General features: G+C 50.6%; 1 long non-coding RNA gene across 1 annotated transcript; it reads left to right on the top strand.

Annotated features, from left to right (window-relative positions):
* The first annotated feature begins 3,691 nt into the window (after positions 1 to 3,691).
* Positions 3,692 to 9,790, top strand: LOC135566305 (uncharacterized). Its single transcript, XR_010462034.1, has 3 exons — positions 3,692 to 3,891; positions 4,656 to 4,725; positions 9,684 to 9,790. It is a non-coding gene; the product is annotated as an uncharacterized LOC135566305 (long non-coding RNA).
* Positions 9,791 to 10,202: the final 412 nt, after the last annotated feature.

Below are 10,202 nucleotides of genomic sequence, written 5' to 3'. Positions count from 1 at the left end.
CTTATAGACCGAGGTAACACACCGCTTATAGATCGAGGTAACCCACCGCTTATAGACCGTCGAGGTAACCCACCTCTTATAGACCGAGGTAACCCACTACTTGAGACCTTCGAGGTAACCCACCTCTTATAGACCGTTGAGGTAACCCACCTCTTATAGACCCGAGGTAACCCACCTCTTATAGACCGCAGGTAACCCACCTCTTATAGACCGAGGTAACCCACCTCTTATAGACCGAGGTAACCCACCTCTTATAGACCGAGGTAACCCACCTCCTATAGACCGAGGTAACCCACCTTTTATAGACCGCCGAGGTAACCCACCGCTTATAGACCGGAGGTAACCCACCTCTTATAGACCGCCAGGTAACCCACCTCTTATAGACCGTCGAGGTAACCCACCTCTTATAGACCGTCGAGGTAACCCACCTCTTATAGACCGTCGAGGTAACCCACCTCTTATAGACCGCCGAGGTAACTCACCTCGTATAGACCGAGGTAACCCACCTCGTATAGACCGAGGTAACCCACCTCTTATAGACCGTCGAGGTAACCCACCTCTTATAGACCGTCGAGGTAACCCACCTCTTATAGACCGTCGAGGTAACCCACCTCTTATAGACCGTCGAGGTAACCCACCTCTTATAGACCGCCGAGGTAACCCACCTCTTATAGACCGTCGAGGTAACCCACCTCTTATAGACCGTCGAGGTAACCCACCTCTTATAGACCGCCGAGGTAACCCACCTCTTATAGACCGGCTCCGACGGTAACCTACCTCTTATAGACCGCCGGTGCAATCTACCTCTTATAGACCGCCGAGGTAACCTACCTTCTTATAGACCGTCGAGGTAACCCACTTATAGACCGTCGAGGTAACCTACCCTCTATAGACCGTCGATGCAACCCACCTTTATAGATCGGCCGAGGCAACTCACCTCTTATAGACCGCCGAGGTAACCTACCTCTTATAGACCGAGGTAACCCCCTTCTTATAGACGACTGCCGAGGTAAACTTCACTTCTTATAGACGTACCGGCCGAGGTAACCCACCTTCTGCAGACGACCGTCGAGGTAACCCACCGCTTATAGACCGTCGAGGTAACCCCAGCTTATAGACCGTGAGGTAACCCACCTCTTATGAACCGTCAGGAGGTAACCCACCACTTATAGACAGTCGAGGTAACCCACCTCTTATAGACTGATCAGATAACCCACCTCTTATAGACCAGGGTAACCACCTCTTATAGACCTTGAGGTAACCCACCTCTTATAGACTGATCGCGGTAACCCACCTCTGCCGTTAGTGTGGTATTACCTCTTTATGAACGTCTAGGTAACCCACTTATAGACCGTCAGGTAACCCACCTCTTATAGACCGTCGAGGTAACCCACCTCTTATAGACTGATGAGGTAACCCACCCATACTTATAGACCGTCGAGGTAACCCCTCTTATAGACCGAGGTAGCCACCACCTTATAGACCGAGATAACCCACCTCTTATAGACCGGGGTAACCCACCTCTTATAGACCTGCTGAGTTCCGTACTCTTCCACACAATGATCCTGATACACAGGGTTCAAATGGAAGCATCGTTTTACCTTCACTCAGGTCATGTGACCAGGGGCTCCCTAGCTGTACTAATTCAGTCGACTCTTTGTTAGAGAGGGAAGAAGGAGTTAAAGATGCTGCTGATGTACAGCTGACAAGAGAAAGTAGGTGAACCCTTTGGCATTACCTGGATTTCTGCATTCATTCATCATCACATTTTATCTGATCTTCACCTAAGTCACAACAATAGACAGTCTGCTGCTTAAAACTAATAACAAACAATTATATGTTTTCATGTCTTTCTTGAACCCCGTGTAAACATGCACAGTGGAGGGGTGTAAACATGTGGAAACATGCACAGTGCGGGGTTGTAAACATGCACAGTGGAGGGTTGTAAACATGCACAGTGGAGGGGTGTAAACATGCACAGTGGAGGGTTGTAAACATGCACACAGTGGAGGGTTGTAGCACAGTGGAGGGTTGTAAACATGCCACAGTGGGGGGTTGTAAACATGCACAGTGGAGGGTTGTAAACATGCACAGTGGAGGGTTGTAAACATGCACAGTGGAGGTTGTAAACATGCACAGTGATATTGTAAACATGCACAGTGGAGGGTTGTAAACATGCACAGTGGAGGGTTGTAAAGCCTTGGATTTAATAACTGGTTGACTCTCCTTTCGCAGCAATAACCTCAACCGAATGTGTCCTGTAGTTGTAGGTCAGACCAGTACAACGGTCAGGAGGAATTTTGGACCATTCCTCTTTACAAAACCGCTTCAGTTCAGCAATGTTCTTGGGATGTCTGGTGTAAACCGCTCTCTCGAGGTCATGCCACAGCATCTCAAATCGGGTTGAGGTCAGGGCCACTCCAGAAGGCGTATTTTCTTCTGTTGAAGCCATTCTGTTGTTGGTTTAACTTCTGTGTTTTGGGTCGTTGTCCTGTTTCATCACCCAACTTCTGTTGAACTTCAATTGGCGTACAGATAGCCTTACATTCTCCTGCAAAATGTCTTGATAAACTTGGGAATTCATTTTTCTGCCGACGATAGCAAGCTGTCCAGGCCCTGAGGCAACAAAGCAGCCCCAAACCTTGATTCTCCCTCCACTGTACTTTACAGTTGGGATGAGGTTTTGATGTTGGTGTGCTGGGCTTTTTTTCTCCACACATAGTGATGTCTGTTCCTTCCAAACAACTCAACTGTAGTTTCATCTGCCCACAGAATATTTTGCCGCTAAGAGCTGTGGAACATCAAGGTGCTCTTTTGCGAACTTCAGACTTGCAGCAATGGCTTCTTCCGTGGCGTCCTCCCATGAACACCATTCTTGTTTAGTGTTTTACGTATCGAAGACTCGTCAACAGAGATGTTAGCATGTTCCAGAGATTTCTGTAAGTCTTAAGCTGACACTCTAGGATTCTTCTTAACCTCATTGATCATTCTGCTCTGTGCTCTTGCAGTCATCTTTGCAGGACAGCCACTCCTAGGGAAAGTAGCAACAGTGAAGAACTTCATCCATTTATAGACCATTTGTCTGACCGAGGACTGATGAACATCAAGGCTTTTAGAGATACTTTGTAACCCTTTCCAGCTTTATGCAAATCAATCATTCTTAATCTTAGGTCTTCTGATCTCTTTTGTTCGAGGCATGGTTCACATCGGGCAATGCTTCTTGTGAATAGCAAACTCAAATTTTGTGAGTTTTTTTTTAAAGGGCTGGGCAGCTCTAACCAACATCTCCAATCTCGTCTCATTGATTGGACACCAGGTTAGCCGACTCCTGACTCCAATTAGCTTTTGGAGAAGTCATTAGCCTCGGGGTTCACATACTTTTTCCAACCTACGTTGTGAATGTTCAAATGATGTATTCAATATAGACAAGAAAAATACAGTCATTTGTGTGTTATTAGTTTTAAGCACACTGTGTTTTGTCTATTGTTGTAACTTAGATGAAGATCAGGTCAAATGTGATGACCAATTTATGCAGAAATCCAGGTAATTCATCCAGAAATCCAGGTAATTCATCCAGAAATCCAGGTAATTCATCCAGAAATCCAGGTAATTCATCCAGAAATCCAGGTAATTCATCCAGAAATCCAGGTAATTCCAAAGGGTTCACATACCTTTTTCTTGCCACTGTAAGTCCCTCCGTTTTCCATGTGAATAAAACCTCTTTAATTAACATAGAAGAACAGTGAGAGACGACTGTAGAGTTGTGTGTTGCTAAGGTGCTACACACCTCCATGTAACTCATTATCACTCTGTCGTGTGTGTGTGTGGTGTGTGTGTTCACAGCTGCTGGAGCTGACAGAGAACTACACACCAGAGGTGTCGGAGTATAAAGTAAGTAAAAATAGTTGAAAGACTCGCTGTTTTCTCTCTCCTCTGTCTGGTATAACTTGAGGAGAAACAGCTGTGTGAACAGGGTTAGGAACTGTTTTCTCTCTCCTCTGTCTGGTATAACTTGAGGAGAAACAGCTGTGTGAACAGGGTTAGGAACTGTTTTCTCTCTCTGTGTCTGGTATAACTTGAGGAGAAACAGCTGTGTGAACACGGTTAGGAACTGTTTTCTCTCTGTCTGGTATAACTTGCAGGAGAAACAGCTGCGTGAACAGGGTTAGGAACTGTTTTTCTCTCTCTCTGTCTGGTATAACTTGAGGAGAAACAGTTGTGTGAACAGGGTTAGGAACTGTTTTCTCTCTCTGTGTCTGGTATAACTTGAGGAGAAACAGCTGTGTGAACACGGTTAGGAACTGTTTTCTCTCTGTCTGGTATAACTTGAGGAGAAACAGCTGTGTGAACAGGGTTAGGAACTGTTTTCTCTCTGTGTCTGGTATAACTTGAGGAGAAACAGCTGTGTGAACACGGTTAGGAACTGTTTTCTCTCTCTGTCTGGTATAACTTGAGGAGAAACAGCTGTGTGAACACGGTTAGGAACTGTTTTCTCTAACCGTAGGTGGACAGCACTTTTTTTTCTTAAGTTATGTCCTGAACTAGGACTAAATACATGTGGTAAGAAATGTTTATATGCTACATATTTAAAAATATAATCGGTTTCATTTGGGTAATGTTCTTTAACACTGTGTGTCTCCCCGTTTGTCTATCAGGAGGGGAAAATCATTCATTTTGACCACAGCACCAAACAGATTGAGCTCGAACTGCTCTCTACTTATCAAGGTAGGACAAAACGGATGACTGCTCTCTACTTATCAAGGTAGGACAAAACGGATGACTGCTCTCTACTTATCAAGGTAGGACAAAACGGATGACTGCTCTCTACTTATCAAGGTAGGACAAAACGGATGACTGCTCTCTACTTATCAAGGTAGGGCCAAACGGATGACTGCTCTCTGCTTATCAAGGTAGAACAAACGGATGACTGCTCTCTGCTTATCGAGGTAGAACAAACAGATGACTGCTCTCTGCTTATCAAGGTAGGACAAAACGGATGACTGCTCTCTGCCTATCAAGGTAGGACAAAACGGATGACTGCTCTCTACTTATCAAGGTAGGACAAAACGGATGACTGCTCTCTACTTATCAAGGTAGGACAAAACGGATGACTGCTCTCTACTTATCAAGGTAGGACAAAACGGATGACTGCTCTCTACTTATCAAGGTAAGACCAAACGGATGACTGCTCTCTACTTATCAAGGTAAGACCAAACGGATGACTGCTCTCTGCTTATCAAGGTACGGCCAAACGGATGACTGCTCTCTGCTTATCAAGGTAAGGCCAAACGGATGACTGCTCTCTACTTATCAAGGTAAGGCCAAACGGATGACTGCTCTCTGCTTATCAAGGTACGGCCAAACGGATGACTGCTCTCTGCTTATCAAGGTACGGCCAAACGGATGACTGCTCTCTGCTTATCAAGGTACGGCCAAACGGATGACTGCTCTCTGCTTATCGAGGTAAGGCCAAACGGATGACTGCTCTCTGCTTATCGAGGTAAGGCCAAACGGATGACTGCTCTCTGCTTATCAAGGTAGGACAAAACGGATGACTGCTCTCTACTTATCAAGGTACGGCCAAACGGATGACTGCTCTCTGCTTATCAAGCTAGGATGAAGATCCCTCACTTAACAGTTTAAACGAATGGGGGGAAATGAAGGAAATAACTGTTGAATGGCGATACTCCACCCTTCTCCCAGAATGCACTGGCACAACTTCCTGTCATTGTATTGATGTAATGATTGGCTGGAGTGAGCTTCCACTGTTACATCCATGATGAGAAGTGTTCCAGTGTGTAACTTTGGGAGAAAGGTGGAGAATCGGGACTCGGACGATGTTTCCCTCAGCCATCTGAAGGCACCTTGGCACTACCTGTCATTGTCTGCCCCTCACCCGGCACTACCTGTCATTGTCTGCCCCTCACCCGGCACTACCTGTCATTGTCTGCCCCTCACCCGGCACTACCTGTCATTGTCTGCCCTCACCTGGCACTACCTGTCATTGTCTGCCCTCACCCGGCACTACCTGTCATTGTCTGCCCCTCACCTGGCACTACCTGTCATTGTCTGCCCCTCACCTGGCACTACCTGTCATTGTCTGCCCCTCACCCGGCACTACCTGTCATTGTCTGCCCCTCACCCGGCACTACCTGTCATTGTCTGCCCCTCACCCGGCACTACCTGTCATTGTCTGCCCCTCACCCGGCACTACCTGTCATTGTCTGCCCCTCACCCGGCACTACCTGTCATTGTCTGCCCCTCACCCGGCACTACCTGTCATTGCCTGCCCCTCACCCGGCACTACCTGTCATTGTCTGCCCCTCACCTGGCACTACCTGTCATTGTCTGCCCCTCACCTGGCACTACCTGTCATTGTCTGCCCCTCACCTTGGCACTACCTGTCATTGTCTGCCCCTCACCTTGGCACTACCTGTCATTGTCTGCCCCTCACCTTGGCACTACCTGTCATTGTCTGCCCCTCACCTTGGCACTACCTGTCATTGTCTGCCCCTCACCTGGCACTACCTGTCATTGTCTGCCCCTCACCTGGCACTACCTGTCATTGCCTGCCCCTCACCTGGCACTACCTGTCATTGCCTGCCCCTCACCTAGCACTACCTGTCATTGCCTGCCCCTCACCTGGCACTACCTGTCATTGTCTGCCCCTCACCTTGGCACTACCTGTCATTGCCTGCCCCTCACCTGGCACTACCTGTCATTGTCTGCCCCTCACCCGGGCACTACCTGTCATTGTCTGCCCCTCACCTGGCACTACCTGTCATTGTCTGCCCCTCACCTGGCACTACCTGTCATTGTCTGCCCCTCACCCGGCACTACCTGTCATTGTCTGCCCCTCACCCGGCACTACCTGTCATTGTCTGCCCCTCACCCGGCACTACCTGTCATTGTCTGCCCCTCACCTGGCACTACCTGTCATTGTCTGCCCCTCACCCGGCACTACCTGTCATTGTCTGCCCCTCACCTGGCACTACCTGTCATTGTCTGCCCCTCACCTGGCACTACCTGTCATTGTCTGCCCCTCACCCGGCACTACCTGTCATTGTCTGCCCCTCACCCGGCACTACCTGTCATTGTCTGCCCCTCACCCGGCACTACCTGTCATTGTCTGCCCCTCACCCGCACTACCTGGTCATTGTCTGCCCCTCACCCGGCACTACCTGTCATTGTCTGCCCCTCACCCGGCACTACCTGTCATTGTCTGCCCCTCACCTGGCACTACCTGTCATTGTCTGCCCCTCACCTGGCACTACCTGTCATTGTCTGCCCCTCACCCGGCACTACCTGTCATTGTCTGCCCTCACCCGGCACTACCTGTCATTGTCTGCCCCTCACCCGGCACTACCTGTCATTGTCTGCCCCTCACCCGGCACTACCTGTCATTGTCTGCCCCTCACCCGGCACTACCTGTCATTGTCTGCCCCTCACCCGGCACTACCTGTCATTGTCTGCCCTCACCCGGCACTACCTGTCATTGTCTGCCCCTCACCCGGCACTACCTGTCATTGCCTGCCCCTCACCCGGCACTACCTGTCATTGTCTGCCCCTCACCTGGCACTACCTGTCATTGTCTGCCCCTCACCTGGCACTACCTGTCATTGTCTGCCCCTCACCTTGGCACTACCTGTCATTGTCTGCCCCTCACCTTGGCACTACCTGTCATTGTCTGCCCCTCACCTTGGCACTACCTGTCATTGTCTGCCCCTCACCTTGGCACTACCTGTCATTGTCTGCCCCTCACCTTGGCACTACCTGTCATTGTCTGCCCCTCACCTTGGCACTACCTGTCATTGTCTGCCCCTCACCCGGCACTACCTGTCATTGTCTGCCCCTCACCCGGCACTACCTGTCATTGTCTGCCCCTCACCCGGCACTACCTGTCATTGTCTGCCCCTCACCCGGCACTACCTGTCATTGTCTGCCCCTCACCCGGCACTACCTGTCATTGTCTGCCCCTCACCCGGCACTACCTGTCATTGTCTGCCCCTCACCCGGCACTACCTGTCATTGTCTGCCCCTCACCCGGCACTACCTGTCATTGTCTGCCCCTCACCCGCACTACCTGTCATTGTCTGCCCCTCACCCGGCACTACCTGTCATTGTCTGCCCCTCACCCGCACTACCTGTCATTGTCTGCCCTCACCCGGCACTACCTGTCATTGTCTGCCCTCACCCGGCACTACCTGTCATTGTCTGCCCTCACCCGGCACTACCTGTCATTGTCTGCCCCTCACCCGGCACTACCTGTCATTGCCTGCCCCTCACCCGGCACTACCTGTCATTGTCTGCCCCTCACCCGGCACTACCTGTCATTGTCTGCCCCTCACCTGGCACTACCTGTCATTGTCTGCCCCTCACCTTGGCACTACCTGTCATTGTCTGCCCCTCACCTTGGCACTACCTGTCATTGTCTGCCCTCACCTTGGCACTACCTGTCATTGTCTGCCCTCACCTTGGCACTACCTGTCATTGTCTGCCCCTCACCTTGGCACTACCTGTCATTGTCTGCCCCTCACCCGGCACTACCTGTCATTGTCTGCCCCTCACCCGGCACTACCTGTCATTGTCTGCCCCTCACCCGGCACTACCTGTCATTGTCTGCCCTCACCCGGCACTACCTGTCATTGTCTGCCCCTCACCCGGCACTACCTGTCATTGTCTGCCCCTCACCCGCACTACCTGTCATTGTCTGCCCTCACCCGGCACTACCTGTCATTGTCTGCCCCTCACCCGGCACTACCTGTCATTGTCTGCCCCTCACCCGGCACTACCTGTCATTGTCTGCCCCTCACCCGGCACTACCTGTCATTGTCTGCCCCTCACCCGGCACTACCTGTCATTGTCTGCCCTCACCCGGCACTACCTGTCATTGTCTGCCCCTCACCCGCACTACCTGTCATTGCCTGCCCTCACCCGGCACTACCTGTCATTGTCTGCCCCTCACCCGGCACTACCTGTCATTGTCTGCCCCTCACCTTGGCACTACTCTGTCATTGTCTGCCCCTCACCTTGGCACTACCTGTCATTGTCTGCCCCTCACCTTGGCACTACCTGTCATTGTCTGCCCTCACCTGGCACTACCTGTCATTGTCTGCCCCTCACCTGGCACTACCTGTCATTGTCTGCCCCTCACCTGGCACTACCTGTCATTGTCTGCCCTCACCTGGCACTACCTGTCATTGCCTGCCCCTCACCTGGCACTACCTGTCATTGCCTGCCCCTCACCTGGCACTACCTGTCATTGTCTGCCCTCACCTTGGCACTACCTGTCATTGCCTGCCCCTCACCTGGCACTACCTGTCATTGTCTGCCCTCACCCGGGCACTACCTGTCATTGTCTGCCCCTCACCTGGCACTACCTGTCATTGTCTGCCCCTCACCTGGCACTACCTGTCATTGTCTGCCCTCACCTGGCACTACCTGTCATTGTCTGCCCCTCACCTGGCACTACCTGTCATTGTCTGCCCCTCACCTGGCACTACCTGTCATTGTCTGCCCCTCACCTGGCACTACCTGTCATTGTCTGCCCCTCACCTGCCACTACCTGTCATTGTCTGCCCCTCACCTGCCACTACCTGTCATTGTCTGCCCCTCACCTGCCACTACCTGTCATTGGACCTTACCAAGATGGACCAACCTTAACATGTCTGTCTTCCCCTCAGCGCCAGTGGAGCCGGGGAAGTTTGACCTGGTGTATCAGAACGCGGACGGATCCGAGAGTGTGGAGTACGCTGTGTCCCGGGGCTCCAGGGTAAGACATAAAATACTGTTACTGTACGTTTATATATACATGAATAAAACCAATAGAATCAGTGTGGAGTACGCTGTGTCCCGGGGCTCCTGGGTAAGATATAAAATACTGTTACTGTACGTTTATATATACATGAATAAAACCAATAGAATCAGTGTGGAGTACGCTGTGTCCCGGGGCTCCTGGGTAAGACATAAAATACTGTTACTGTACGTTTATATATACATGAATAAAACCAATAGAATCAGTGTGGAGTACGCTGTGTCCCGGGGCTCCTGGGTAAGACATAAAATACTGTTACTACAGTGTTATTTCACAGAACCTGCCTATATGCACACTGATCCTGCAGCACAATTGATCTGCACACATTCATCACAATTTAGACTTCATTTCTACAATAATGTATTATCAGATTGTATGTCAGAGCCAG

Source organism: Oncorhynchus nerka, unplaced genomic scaffold, assembly GCF_034236695.1.
Source record: "Oncorhynchus nerka isolate Pitt River unplaced genomic scaffold, Oner_Uvic_2.0 unplaced_scaffold_5990, whole genome shotgun sequence".
In the NCBI taxonomy this organism is placed as follows: domain Eukaryota; kingdom Metazoa; phylum Chordata; class Actinopteri; order Salmoniformes; family Salmonidae; genus Oncorhynchus; species Oncorhynchus nerka.
Note: the sequence above shows the minus strand (reverse complement) of the source record. Positions and strands in the feature narration are given on the sequence as shown.